Source organism: Macrobrachium nipponense, chromosome 29 (assembly GCF_015104395.2).
Source record: "Macrobrachium nipponense isolate FS-2020 chromosome 29, ASM1510439v2, whole genome shotgun sequence".
Taxonomy (NCBI): domain Eukaryota; kingdom Metazoa; phylum Arthropoda; class Malacostraca; order Decapoda; family Palaemonidae; genus Macrobrachium; species Macrobrachium nipponense.
In genome coordinates this window covers 7,324,335-7,337,510 of record NC_061092.1, presented here as the reverse complement: position 1 = coordinate 7,337,510, position 13,176 = coordinate 7,324,335, and the positions used below count along the sequence as shown (strand labels likewise).

The following is a 13,176-nucleotide window of genomic DNA, read 5'->3' as shown; positions in this document are numbered from 1 at the left end:
CTTGCGACAAAGAATAGTACACATTCATTTTCATCAAACAGAATAGAACTGGTTCAAGTAGACGAAAAAAAAAAAAACAGGTAGGAAACAATAAACAGAAATTCAATAATCATAACAGAAGGAGATACCATCCAACTAAGTGTTAGTTTTATAGGTGTCCCACTTTTTTAAACGGGGGGGGGGGGGGTGGATTTTTTTTCACTTTCCTTTGATATACCTTCAACTTGGTTGATGTTCCAGTGTGTAGCATAAAATACATATATATTCTTTCATTTATTCTGCATTACTGCAATAGACACTTTTTCATATATTCTGCAGCACAGCAGAGAATACACATTTTTCACTCTTAATTACTCCTTTATTCTATTATATTTTTGGGGCAATGTGATTTACCCCAGTGCTTTTTGCATTCAAATTTCATAGCGTGCTTTCATCCATAGCCTGCTCTCATTCAAAGCAGACAACTGCATAGACTTACAGATATATTTTTCATTGGCCTTTATCAGTTCCACAAAAAGTGTTGAACTCTGACCCCTTTGTGGGTCGAATTCACCGGACGAAATCATTTAAATTTCAATTTCGATCTAATGAGGACAGGATTGCTTTTCATTCAGACCATAACAACATGCACATTTGATTCTAAATCTACTTATTTCCATATCAAAAGAAAAATATGTTATTTCCAAAATTTTGTTTGATATCGATGCGTGAAATGAGCAATACCACAAGACAGAAACTTACAGTGGAATCTTTTAAAGTAACACATGGGATGGAATCGGGGACAGGTTCATAATTACAAACGAGTACTTTATAAATCAAAGCTTTATTCTTCGACCTTATTAGAAAGCAACATCATGTGGAGATTTACAGTATTTTGCATTCGTGTTGTTAATGACATTTAGAAATGAAAATAAATCAAGGTAAACAAAAAAATTGCCTGATTCTGTTTGAAATATCGACATAGCCAGCCAATAAGATGTTATGCGTTGATACAAAATGGCAATGCGTTCACCATTTTACTTTTATAAATGATTCACACAACAATTCATAAATAAAAATATCTCCTACGCTTACGTTTTGTAAAACAATATTTTGAAACCGGGGGTGACTCTCTCTCTCTCTCTCTCTCTCTCTCTCTCTCTCTCTCTCTCTCTCTCTCTCTCTCTCTCTCTCCTTTTCTTTCCTTCAAACTTATTTCTTTCCCCAGCCAAACGCATCATTAGTACCTAATTATACGGCCTGTTACCCTCCATTCACCCTTTATTTGAGGGGCCTAGATTTGCTCACTGGCTAGACGTCATTTAATTGAATCCTTAGTGACTGGCTGCCACTTGAGGCCAACCAATTCCTATTATTTTTGTAAAATCAATAATCGTCTGATTTAACAATTTCCTTACATAAGCATGAAATTCATACAATTGATAATATTCAGTCCTCATGGTAGCCAGTTATGTAGGTCGTAAAATTACTGATATCATATTACAATTTGCATTTTTTTAATTTCACCTAATTTGATCTCAAAACGCCTTATCACACCTATTGTTCGCAGCATTAATAACATAACAATAAACCGAGGAATCTGATATAAAGTGTTTTTATTATTTATTACTGGTGATACTCCCTCAACCACGAAGTAAAGTTGACTTAAATCAGAATAGTAGAGAAACCAGATGGTGTTCATACCTTTATTTTCGTCTCTGGTTCAATTCCTGGACCAAGCATTTTAATTAAAACAACCGTCAAAATCTCTTCAGCTTTCAATAAGGAGAAATCGTGACCTGAGGTACGATGTTCTGGTTTACGTATTATCACGAGAAAGCGAACTAGTTGCGGTTGAATTTATATAGTGCCCATACAGTAAGTGTTTCAATTTTATACACATGTAGCTATTGTGCATTTATGCCAAATTCGTACAGAGTATAAACACGAAACAGTGTGTGTGTGTGGGTGGGTGAGAGAGAGAGAGAGAGAGAGAGAGAGAGAGAGAAGAGAGAGAGAGACATCAAAGGACTTAGGAAGACGGGTCACTATACATACAAATTAACCTCTTTCCCTGATGAGGGAAAGGAAACCGAGGGTGACCGAGCTTCCGGTGCCCAAAGGAGTCTCTCTCTCTCTCTCTCTCTCTCTCTCTCTCTCTCTCTCTCTCTCAAAAGAAAAAAAAAAAAGACTAATTAGAAATTAGGATTCCGGCCGCGATCACTAAAAGAAAAGAGAGGAAGAGAATAACATTCGATTCTTAACTAAAAATATCTCCAACTCTTTAAACATGGCGTTTATTTTTGATACTCATTACCAGAAGGAGCTGCCCGTCAGATAATGAGAAACAATACTCACCTATCCGTAAGACGGAACGAAATGAGACGATGTAAAGTATATACCGCTTTGGGGGATACTCGAGAAAGGACAGCCTCTTTGGCATTGGAGGAGGGAGGGGGTTGGGGGTTGGGGATTTGGGAGGGGATGTGTGTGTTGGGGGAGGTTGGTGTTCGTGAGAGAACTCGGTTATTATCGTGAGTCCTATGGCACGGCAGTAGGCTTCCCTTATTAACCAAAGAGATTCTTGGCAAGGGGCACTAATGAGGTGAGTGGATGAAGGGTAATCAAAGAGATTCATTAGGGCGCCGCTCCACATAGTTATACAATGTCTCCTCAACCCCGTAACCCCCCACCCCAACCCCCTAAGACCGCAACCCAACCACCCATCCCCACAAGCAGATGACACCGTTCCAAGTTAAACTGGCAGATATAGACAGAATAAAGACGGGATTAAATTAACACCATGATGATAGACTGTGACTTCTCTCTCTCTCAGCTACGATGATATAGCATCAGTAAGCTTAAGACGGCATTGATACACCATAGTATTTGAAGATCGGCTTTGTCCCTTCCATTCTCATCCACGAAGATCAATCAAAGAAAGTGTGCAGTACTAATTTTTGTGCGTCCAAGGATCTAATTGTATTTCATTGTAACCCTTCACTATTTATTGTTAATTCACTCGACACGACCACAATTACATTAATTTCTCCTTAAGTTCGTTCTTGGATAATTTCAGTCAGGTAATTAGGTTTCCATATTCAACTGGAATGCCGTATTGACGCAAGACGTATTCACAGTGGTCTGCGGGCAGTCAAATGTCTTATCGCAGTAAAAATAAATAAATAAATAAAAAACGCCATCAGAAGTGTGTTTTTAAATTTCATACACTGCTGCACAATACGTCTCGACACAAAATGTCTAAATTGTAGAACTCCTGACATTTCTAAAACTGACTTGTTCAGCCTAAATCTTATCATGAATTCCTTTCTGATGCTCACAGAGAATAGGCATACTCAAATATTTTTATTACAGGCAACTAATATCTTAGCAATGCCTCTTTAAAATATTGACTTGAAAAAAAATATATTTGGCTAAACATCCATATTTATATATATATATATACTTATATATATCTATATATATATTATATAATATATATATAGATTATATATATATATATATAATATTTGGATTTTTTAACATATTTTTTCCAAAGTCAATTTTTATATATTATAAATAATTATAAAATATTGACTTACAAAACACACACACACACACACACACACACACACACACACATATATATATATATATATATACATATATATATATATATATATACATATATATATATATATATATATATATATATATATAAATAAAATAAACCAAAATCCCTTCACTATAATAATTATTCACCAACACCCGGAACCCACACCCCCCCACCCGCGTATTAAACAGGAATGATTAATTTTCAAATTTCGGGACTTCATTTCGGGCGCCTCGTAGGCTTATGTAAGCAGGCCCCCGCCTTCATCGAGATATCTACTAGGAGGAGTAGGTACGCCAGACAGACATCTCTTGGACGTGATTCACTTGCAAACGTCTATTTTCTTGGATATAACCAAAGGTAACAAGACCTCAGGTCAGATAGCGTTTGGGAGTTCAGGTTTCCCTAATGGAATTACTCATCTCCTACTTGAAGGATCTTGGGTATGCTTTTTTTTTTTTTTTATATTTGTACTTTGGTTAATTGTTGTTGTTGCTGTTGTTGTATGGTGTTTTTTTACGCTGCATGGAACCAGTGGCTACTCAGTCCTCAACTTGGAATTGAAGCTCGTAGAAGCCTGGAAAACAGTGAAGAATTTGCCTCGTAATTGAAGCTCGTAGAAGCTTTAGGTAAATACTGAAACTCGCCACGAAATGGAAGCTTGCAGAAGCTTTGGACGATTTGAATGGTTTTGTGAATAAAAAAAAAATATTTTCTTATATCTGCTCTTTCTGTGTGTGTGTGTGTGTGTGTAAGAGAGAGAGAGAGAGAGAGAGAGAGAGAGAGAGAGAGAGAGAGAGAGAGAACAACCTCGCAGTTGCATTATGAAACAACTTGTAGAGGAGGGTCGAGGAAAGCAACATGAAGAGAGAGAATATGAACGAAGGTACAGCAAAAGGACTGAAAGGGGTTGAAGCTAGAGGCCGAAGTGACGCTGCAAAGAAAATCATGTCATGCCTACAGTGCACCGCATGAGGTGCACTGACGGCAAAGGCAACAGCAGCCAAGGAAAGCAGGTGGCGTTGACAGATGCAGTGTCGGCGAAAAGTCATTAAGGAGGAGAACTAATTAAGACTAATAAAAATCGTCTATGACTTGGGTTGTGTATAATGCAGAATAATTCTCTTGTCATTACGACGTGACGTCGTGGAAGTTATTGCGATGTTTAAATGGTTAATTGCACACTGGTTGGATATGGAAATCACTGAGTTATTATTATTATTATTATTATTATTATAGTTCACTGAAGCATAAGACATTCTGGTCTTTTAAAATATTGCGTCTTGAATACTAATGTTTTCTATTTCTTCATTTTCATTTGTGAAAATGAAGACTCGGTGTATTATGTCACGTTTAAGTTTTATTTATATATTTATCTATTTCTTTACCTTACTTAAAAAAAGCATAATTCTTATTCCATACATGGGAATCACGACTTAAAAATCTGGAAAACGCCTGATCTTAAAACAATTAAAGCCTTAACTCTGATCTACAAAAAATAAATAAATAAAAAAATAAAAATAAAAAAAAGATAAAAATAGGTTCATTGTTTCTGAAGCCCCGTGGTAACTTCTCTTACGTTTATTATTATTATTATTATTATTTTTTTTTTTATAGTTCCAGCTTTGTTTATCGTGATCGTCTCTGTCTCTTTCGTATAATATAACTACCCAGAAGATGCACTCGCACTGTCTTCTTGGAATTAATCTACTTAATTTATCCCCAGAGTACGTTTTATTTTATATTCTCAGCCAGATGTGTACAGCTCATTCTTCAATTGACGTCTTTGTTTATAGTTGAACAATTCGACAGCTGACAAGTTTATTTTGCATCAATTTTTTTAAAACTGTCCCCATGAAATGGAGTTTCGTTTGTTCCACTTCCCATAAAAGTTTTAAAACTGTCCCCATAAAATGCAGTTTCGTTTGTTCCACTTCCCATAAAAGTTTTAAAACTGTCCCCATAAAATGCAGTTTCGTTTGCTCCACTTCCCATAAAAGTTTTAAAACTGTCCCCCATTAAATGCATTTTCGTTTGTTTTCCCACTTCCCTTAAAAGTTTTAAAACTGTCCCCATAAATGCAGTTTCGTTTGTTCCACTTCCCTTAAAAGTTTTAAAACGCCATTAAATGCAGTTTCGTTTGTCCACTTCCCTTAGTTTTAAAAAACGTCCCCCCCCCCCCCCCCCCCATTAAATGCGTTTCGTTTTGTTCCACTTCCCTTAAAATTTTAAAACTGTCCCCATAAAATGCAGTTTCGTTTGTTCCACTTCCCCTATTCTTAACTCAAATGAAGAAGTGGAAAAAAATGCACGAAGGGAGGAGAAATGTTTATTTACCCTAATCACTCCATCATTTCACTGGCCGAACAGGAGATAAAGGGAAGTGTTTGTTACGGCAGGATATAAGGAACTCCCTCGAGAATTCCCCTTTAAACAAGACAAGAGGCAAATCATAGCTCACCACAGCTTGAAAGTTTTGAGCATATACATAGTCCAGGCTTGACCTAAATTCGAAAGTAGGTGATGAAAACACCCATTTGACAAGAGAGATGGTCACGGAAGATATGCGAAGGTAAAACATGGTTAAAGATGATGAATGCAAACACACAGGGAATAGAAAAAAAGTCACTATAAGGTTCTCAACTTCCTTAAAAAAAAACTTTACCCTCACTGAATTATGAGAACGGTTGTCTATAATGCATGCTAACGAAACCTCACTTCAAAACCTCAACCTCCTCTCTCTCTCTCTCTCTCTCTCTCTCTCTCTCTCTCTCTCTCTCTCTCTCCACGCCATACATTCACGGTCCTGTCTTTCAAATATTAACTGACCGACTGTTTCAATGTCTGACTGAATTATCGACATCCAAATACTTACGGTCAAAAAAAGCATAATTAGGGCATTAGGGGTCGCAGTGACACTCCCATCCCGTGCCCCTGGGGTCATTGATGGTAGTGAATACTGAAACTTTGAAAATTTGAAACTGCTGACCCGGAAGGTTTGCGTCCTTAAACATTTTAATCATGTGGTTTCTTACCGATGAACTCATAACATTCAAACTAATCGAACTTTGAGATTACTTTTTTAAAACTAGATAAAAAGTAAAACTAATGTTCCTTGTATTTCTCCAGCGGACTACAGATTCTAGGATTGGAGAACGTACTGTATTGTGCTGGGGTGGTTGAAAAAAGAAGAAAAAAGACAGCATTAGTAGAGTTTTACTTACAAATCTTGAATGAACAAGATTTGAAGGCAATCTTTACAGCGGATGAAAATGTCTATCTGGTACCTGAGCAAATGATTTTGAACCACCCATTTTTTAACCATCTCCTCGAAAACACAGCCAATTTGTTTAATTTCAATTTTGTGGAAGTATGATTACTACAAAACCGTACGTGTAGGAAACGTGATCTAGAACAAGAACAATAAACAAGGGACGAATAAAACGCAAACAAACGGACAGACTACCACTGATAAAATAGAAAAAACAGAAGCTCCAATTCCGACCTTCCCTTTCAAAAACAAGAGGCTTCAAAGTTATGAATCGCGGGGACACTGAAGGCCAAAAGCCAGAAGCCAGGTAGACGAGGATTTGCCCCGGCCCAATGTGAGGCGACCTTTCACTCCGTGAACTTCTAACATTTGAAAAAGGGGGCCGGCTGGTTGGAATATGCGACACAGATACAGAGACACAGGCACAGTCTTTGCTTCGCAGCTATTTTGCCAAACAGTCTCGCCCCTGTTGTATCGGTTTCCTTTGTTTAATTACAATACTGCTGTCTGAATTCTTTCCGTCTGTGCATGCACGTAAAAGCAAGCAAGCGTCGATTAACACAAAAGCAAGACAAACAGATGGTTTATATCAAAGCCAATGAAATCAAACCAAACGGTCCAGGAAAACAGTAAGTACTCGTACTTGTTTCATTCCCGTCTAAAGAAATAACTTGAGGTATCACGAAAAACGGAGATAAAATGTTGTCATTACAAGGAGATGAATCTTTGCCTTCTTCTGCATTTTCCGAATCACGTCACATCATTTTCTTTATTCAAGAGAGTGGCTCTGTCATCACTTTCTGTCCATTACAGAGACAGATAATTCATTTGTTTATCCTAGCAGTGATTGATTCAATCACGATGCGGTGCTATGGCCAACAAATCTCTCTCTCTCTCTCTCTCTCTCTCTCTCTCTCTCTCTCTCTCTCTCTCTTTAAAAATCAATAAATCAGAGAAACATGACAATTCGGAATAAGAGTTTTTAGTCAAATTTCTTGCGAGAAAAACGAACGATAATGACAACAAGAACACAAATTCCACAGAGAGAGAGAGAGAGAGAGAGAGAGAGAGAGAGAGAATATCCCAATCTACACGTCTGCAAGAGGCACCCTGATTCAATTTAAGACAAGGCCCATTTCAGCGCGTCTCCATCATCCAACAAGAGACAGGAGGAGGAGGAGGAGGAGGAGAGGAGGAGGAGGAGTGGAGGAGGAGGAGGAGGAGGGGGAGGAGGAGGAGGAGAGGAGGAGGAGGAGGAGGAGGATGAGGAGAAAGGCCTAAGGTTGCAACAGGCGAAGCGGCAGGAGGAGAAAACGCGAGAAAGAAAAAAAGGAATAAATATCAAACTCCACCCCCACAAAAAATATATATATATGGAAAAAAATAGGTGAGAAAGGGGACGGAACACGAAAGGAAAAGTGGGAGAAAATTATCTGGAAAAAATTATCTGGAAATTTCATCCCTTTATGGCTATAGTTTCCCAAACTTTTTTTTTTCTTTTGCTATTTCTGGTGTGGAGCCAAAATAGCTTTTCTCACTGGTGAATCTCGATCGTCTTCATGTCGAGTAACTTTCTCTGAATCATATATATATATCATATATATATATATATATATATATATATATATATATATATATATGAATGAATTTTATCAGATCACCGAGATTCATATACAGGTATTAAGCTACAAATGTCCTTTAATACCCAATTCGCTCTTCCTTGGATGTAATATATTTCCATACGTGTTAACAGAAGGGAATTCTCTTTTTGTTGATAATAAGTTCGTCATCTCGTGGGCTCGAACCACGGAAGACAAGAGAAAACTCAGGACTTGATGGCCGTGTGGTTTAAGGCGCGTCACGGCAGTCATGAGTTCCTTTGTCTTTTCCGTGGTTCGAGCCCACGAGACGACGAACTTCTTATCAACTAAAAAAATTCCCCTTCGGTTAACACGTATGAAAATATATTAATATATTATTTCAGAGGTAGAGCGAATTGGATATTAAAGGACATTTGGAGCTTAATGCTGAGAGAGAGAGAGAGAGAGAGAGAGAGAGAGAGAGAGAGAGAGAGAGAGAGAGAGAGAGAGTTTCATAAAGAGAACGAATCTTGCGCTCAGAATAAAAAGGCAAATATGAGAAAGGGATGAAAGTGGTTTATCCTCCGACATGTCAATCTTCCCGTCAAATAAGTCGAAAATGCAAATCAGCCGATTATCTTCTATGCCCTTCTCTTATCACGATACACCCTTCCAACTTTCCATCATTTTCCCGGGAGAATAAGTGACTGCAAATAAATATTCCATTACGGCTCATATTACAAATAAATAAATCGAATTGTCATTTATGACCGTATAATTCTGAGTCATAAATTTTAGACACTATGATAAAGCTGGGTACGCATTTCACAATTTATTCTAGTTTATATTGTATTATACTTCCCATGGATATTAATAATACCCTTTCACGTTCATGATTTATATTGTTAAAACTGCTAAATATATATATATTTTTTGCTTGCATATTTTCTGTTTCTATTCTTAAACCTGCTAAATACTGATTTTCTTTTGCTTGCAGTTTTCATATTTCCATTCTTACACCTGCAAAATACTGATTTTATTTTTTTCCTTGGTTAATATTTTTATATGTATCTTGAAATCAGCTAAACACTGATTTATTGCTTGTATATTTTTTCTGTAGTTCTACTTCTAAGCCTACTAAATACTGAATTTTTTTGCTTGGGTATTTTTTATCTCTGTTGTTTTTTCCAACACAGTTTTTTTTGCTTGCATATCTTTATTTTTGTTCTCAAACCTACTAAATACGGATGTTCAATTGCATATTTTAACTACCTCCACTAATAATGATGATGATAATGCTACACCTACTAGCGTAAAAAAAAAAAAAAGGATAGTCGGACGTCTATTCCTTATCCATAAACGCAACCCAAACGCAAAAGCATTGCGCGTGCGCACTCGCGTGCTTGAAGACGCCTCGTAAATCAGCTGCAGAGTCCTGAATAACAAAAATGAAGACACATCCTCGAGGTTGTAAACAAACATTACTCTTGTGTCGAGAGCCTAATGCTGTTGCATTACTCTCGGCTGGGAATTCCCGTCCTCCCCTTACCCCCCCCCCCCCCCCAACAACCCCTTAACAAAAGAATAAGAAAAAAGCATTCGTTGTTCCACCTGTCTTCCGTGATTAAAGGGAGTCTTGCTGCTGGGAAAAGAGGCGTTTCGTTTTTGCTCTTGCTGAAGTACGAATACGGATGTGAAGAAGATTTTCCGCTGGTTTTCACGCAATTTTGCAGTTTGAGTAGATTCCCGAACAGTCAGGGTCAACTTTTGCAGTTTGAGTAGATCACACACACACACACACACACACACTTACACATACACATACTTTTCCCGAACAGTCAGGGTCCATGTTGTTATATCAACCTTCTTAATAACATGTAATTACCCTCTGATACAACCTTAATGCATACTCAAATAAAAAAAACTAGTATACTAGGTAGAGTCCCAAGAAGATGAAGGAGTGGAAGAAGATAGAATAAACGTCCCAAGGGGCCTAATTAAAAAAAAAAACGCGCCGAGGCCCCTAGCAACTTTGTAGGGATACGTTGCAAGGGATAATGATTACCGTGGAACATATCATTAACGAATTTTTTTCACCTCTGTATTTACCTGTATATAACAAATTAATTCACTGGCTGCTTGTCTGTCTGTATCCCCAACTGACAGACTGATAGTCTGTCCTGTCTGTGGAGTGGGTGGATTTCCAGGAAGTAAGGCCAAGTGGTTACTTAAACTGTAACCTATAAATCTATGACTAGTCACGAATTGTCTTATGGAATCTCCTGTACATAACCGAGTATTTGCTACGTCAAGGAGTTTACATTCCCAATACTAAATGGGGCTGAGATTCTCCAGTTAACTGTTGGAGACATGGATTCCCAATGCCTGTTTGGGGCTTGGATTCTTGCGCTTACGAGGGGATTTGATTCCCTAGTGCCTCCTGGGGTCTTGGATTTCTCAGTACCTTCTGGGGGGGCTTCGATTCCCCAGTGTTTACGAGGGGATTTGATTCCCTAGTGCCTCCTGGGGTCTTGGATTTCTCAGTACCTTCTGGGGGGGCTTCGATTCCCCAGTGTTTACGAGGGGATTTGATTCCCTAGTGCCTCCTGGGGGCTTGGATTTCTCAGTACCTTCTGGGGGCCTCATCTCCACAACTCTGCAAGACGCAATTGGCGGGGGTTGAAACCCACCCCAGAAATGCACTCAACCCCCTTCTTGTTCCGGCCTGCCCCCGTCACGGGGCCACTTCAGCCAATGCCATCTGTAAGCGCCAAGACACAGAAGTGGGTATCGTTCCTGCAGCAGCCAGCCCTTTCCTGTGAACAATAGGGTATCCTCGACCCAACTTCAACACGTCCGTCAAACCAGGGGCCCTTCCCGCCGAAGGGAGAGTTCATCTCAGACAATATAAGAGTAAACACAGACGATAAACAATGAGAGAGAGAGAGAGAGAGAGAGAGAGAGAGAGAGAGAGAGAGAGAGAGAGAGAGAGAAGTGTCGAAGTTAAGAATGAAATAGTAAAGAAATGAATTGAATTGGAAGTGAAACAAAATGGAAAATAAGACGTGAGACAGAGAGAGAGAGAGAGAGAGAGAGAGAGAGAGAGAGAGAGAGAGAGAGAGATGGGGCATTCTCAAAGGAATGCGCAAAGGCTTAATATTGCCAGATAATTAGGCTGCATTCTATTTTCCCCTCGTTAGCCAGATGTGGGCTTCCTAGTTCCCCTCGAAACAATTAAGGCGATTATAAATGAACCGTAAAGGAAAAGAGAGAGAGAGAGTAAAAAAAATATTCCACAGGGGTAGATTGCGTTCAATCAGAAGCAAGACATTTGGCCAACTCGCCCCAGCGACGAGAATGGCAGAGGATATATCTAGAAGAGAGTAAGAGAGATAATAAATGATGATGGTTTCTCCTCTGAGGATCATTCCTCATGCGGAGAAGAATGACTCAAAAGGGAACGAGGAGAATGAGCACCAATTAGAATGTCTTGTTTTTTTATTTGCTGCGTTGCATTGTTCCCAAGAATAATACTCGGTACGATTCGTATTCAGCCAAAAATAAGTTGGTGCATTGTGACATGAAAAATGGAGTTCTTGTGCATTATGACCTAACATAAACTCTTGGATTCATTTACTCTTTCTTTTTTTTTTTTTTTTTTTTTTTTTTTTTTTTTGTCAAAGCGTACAATTCCAGGAAGAACTGAAATAAAATACTTTTAAAAAGTATACATAACGTTTCATTTCAAATAAGTTCTTGCGGAAATTCATAGATGTAAGTCACGGTAATTAATAAAATGAAATACAGTGAAAAGTATAAATAATAATTTTTCAATTCAAATAATTATTTGACCGAAATTTATAGCTGTAATCATTCACGTTTCCCAACAAATAATGAGCATTGTCCTAGACCTAGGCTATAATAAAAAAAATTAGCAAAAGACAAATTATTATTACTATCATTATCTACCAGATCGATACAACAAAAATACATTAACACTACGATTACTCACACTAAGTAATCAATACATTTGATGTTATTTAGCATAGTGACACACTGTGAGACTGAGTGAGTGAATGCTGTTACCTGGCTTTACGAAAACGACAACTAACTAAGATTTAGAAGAATGACCTTCGAATGTCCTTAGAACAATAAATTACAATTCTGATAACCTGGAAGACCTGAGAAGGCTATCACTTTCGGCCAGGTAAAAGAGCTTTGAGGAGGGTAGAGAGGAAAATGGGTCCTTATGGCCCCCTAGAACACTTTATTTATGGGAGTGGGTCTTCTTTATGGGTCACAGAAGGATTGATGTTATCAAGTTTCTCGGGCTGTTAGTGTTTCTTTCTCTCTCTCTCTCTCTCTCTCTCTCTCTCTCTCTCTCTCTCTCTCTCTCTCTCTCTCCTGATCAATGCCAGAAGAATCTCTTCTTCCTGGTATTCAATCAAGATAGCTAAACATACTATATACAAGTGAAAACCCCTTAAATATACATAAACATATATATGTATATATGTATGTGTATATATTGTATACACACATACACTCACATATATATAAATATATATAGTATGCATACATAAATATATACATATATATAATATAATATATACACTTTACAAATGCTGCAAAACACCTGCAATACATACACAGAGAGAGAGAGAGAGAGAGAGAGAGAGAGAGAGAGAGAGAGAGAGAGAGAGAGAGAGAGAGAAAACAAACGCAGCATCCCA

The 13,176-nt window shown here is 38.0% G+C and overlaps 1 protein-coding gene across 2 annotated transcripts in view; it reads right to left on the bottom strand.

Annotated features, from left to right (window-relative positions):
• Positions 1-13,176, bottom strand: part of LOC135206080 (cytoglobin-1-like) — a 462,438-nt gene that overhangs the window by 18,004 nt on the left and 431,258 nt on the right. The gene's annotated exons all lie outside the window — the stretch shown is intronic.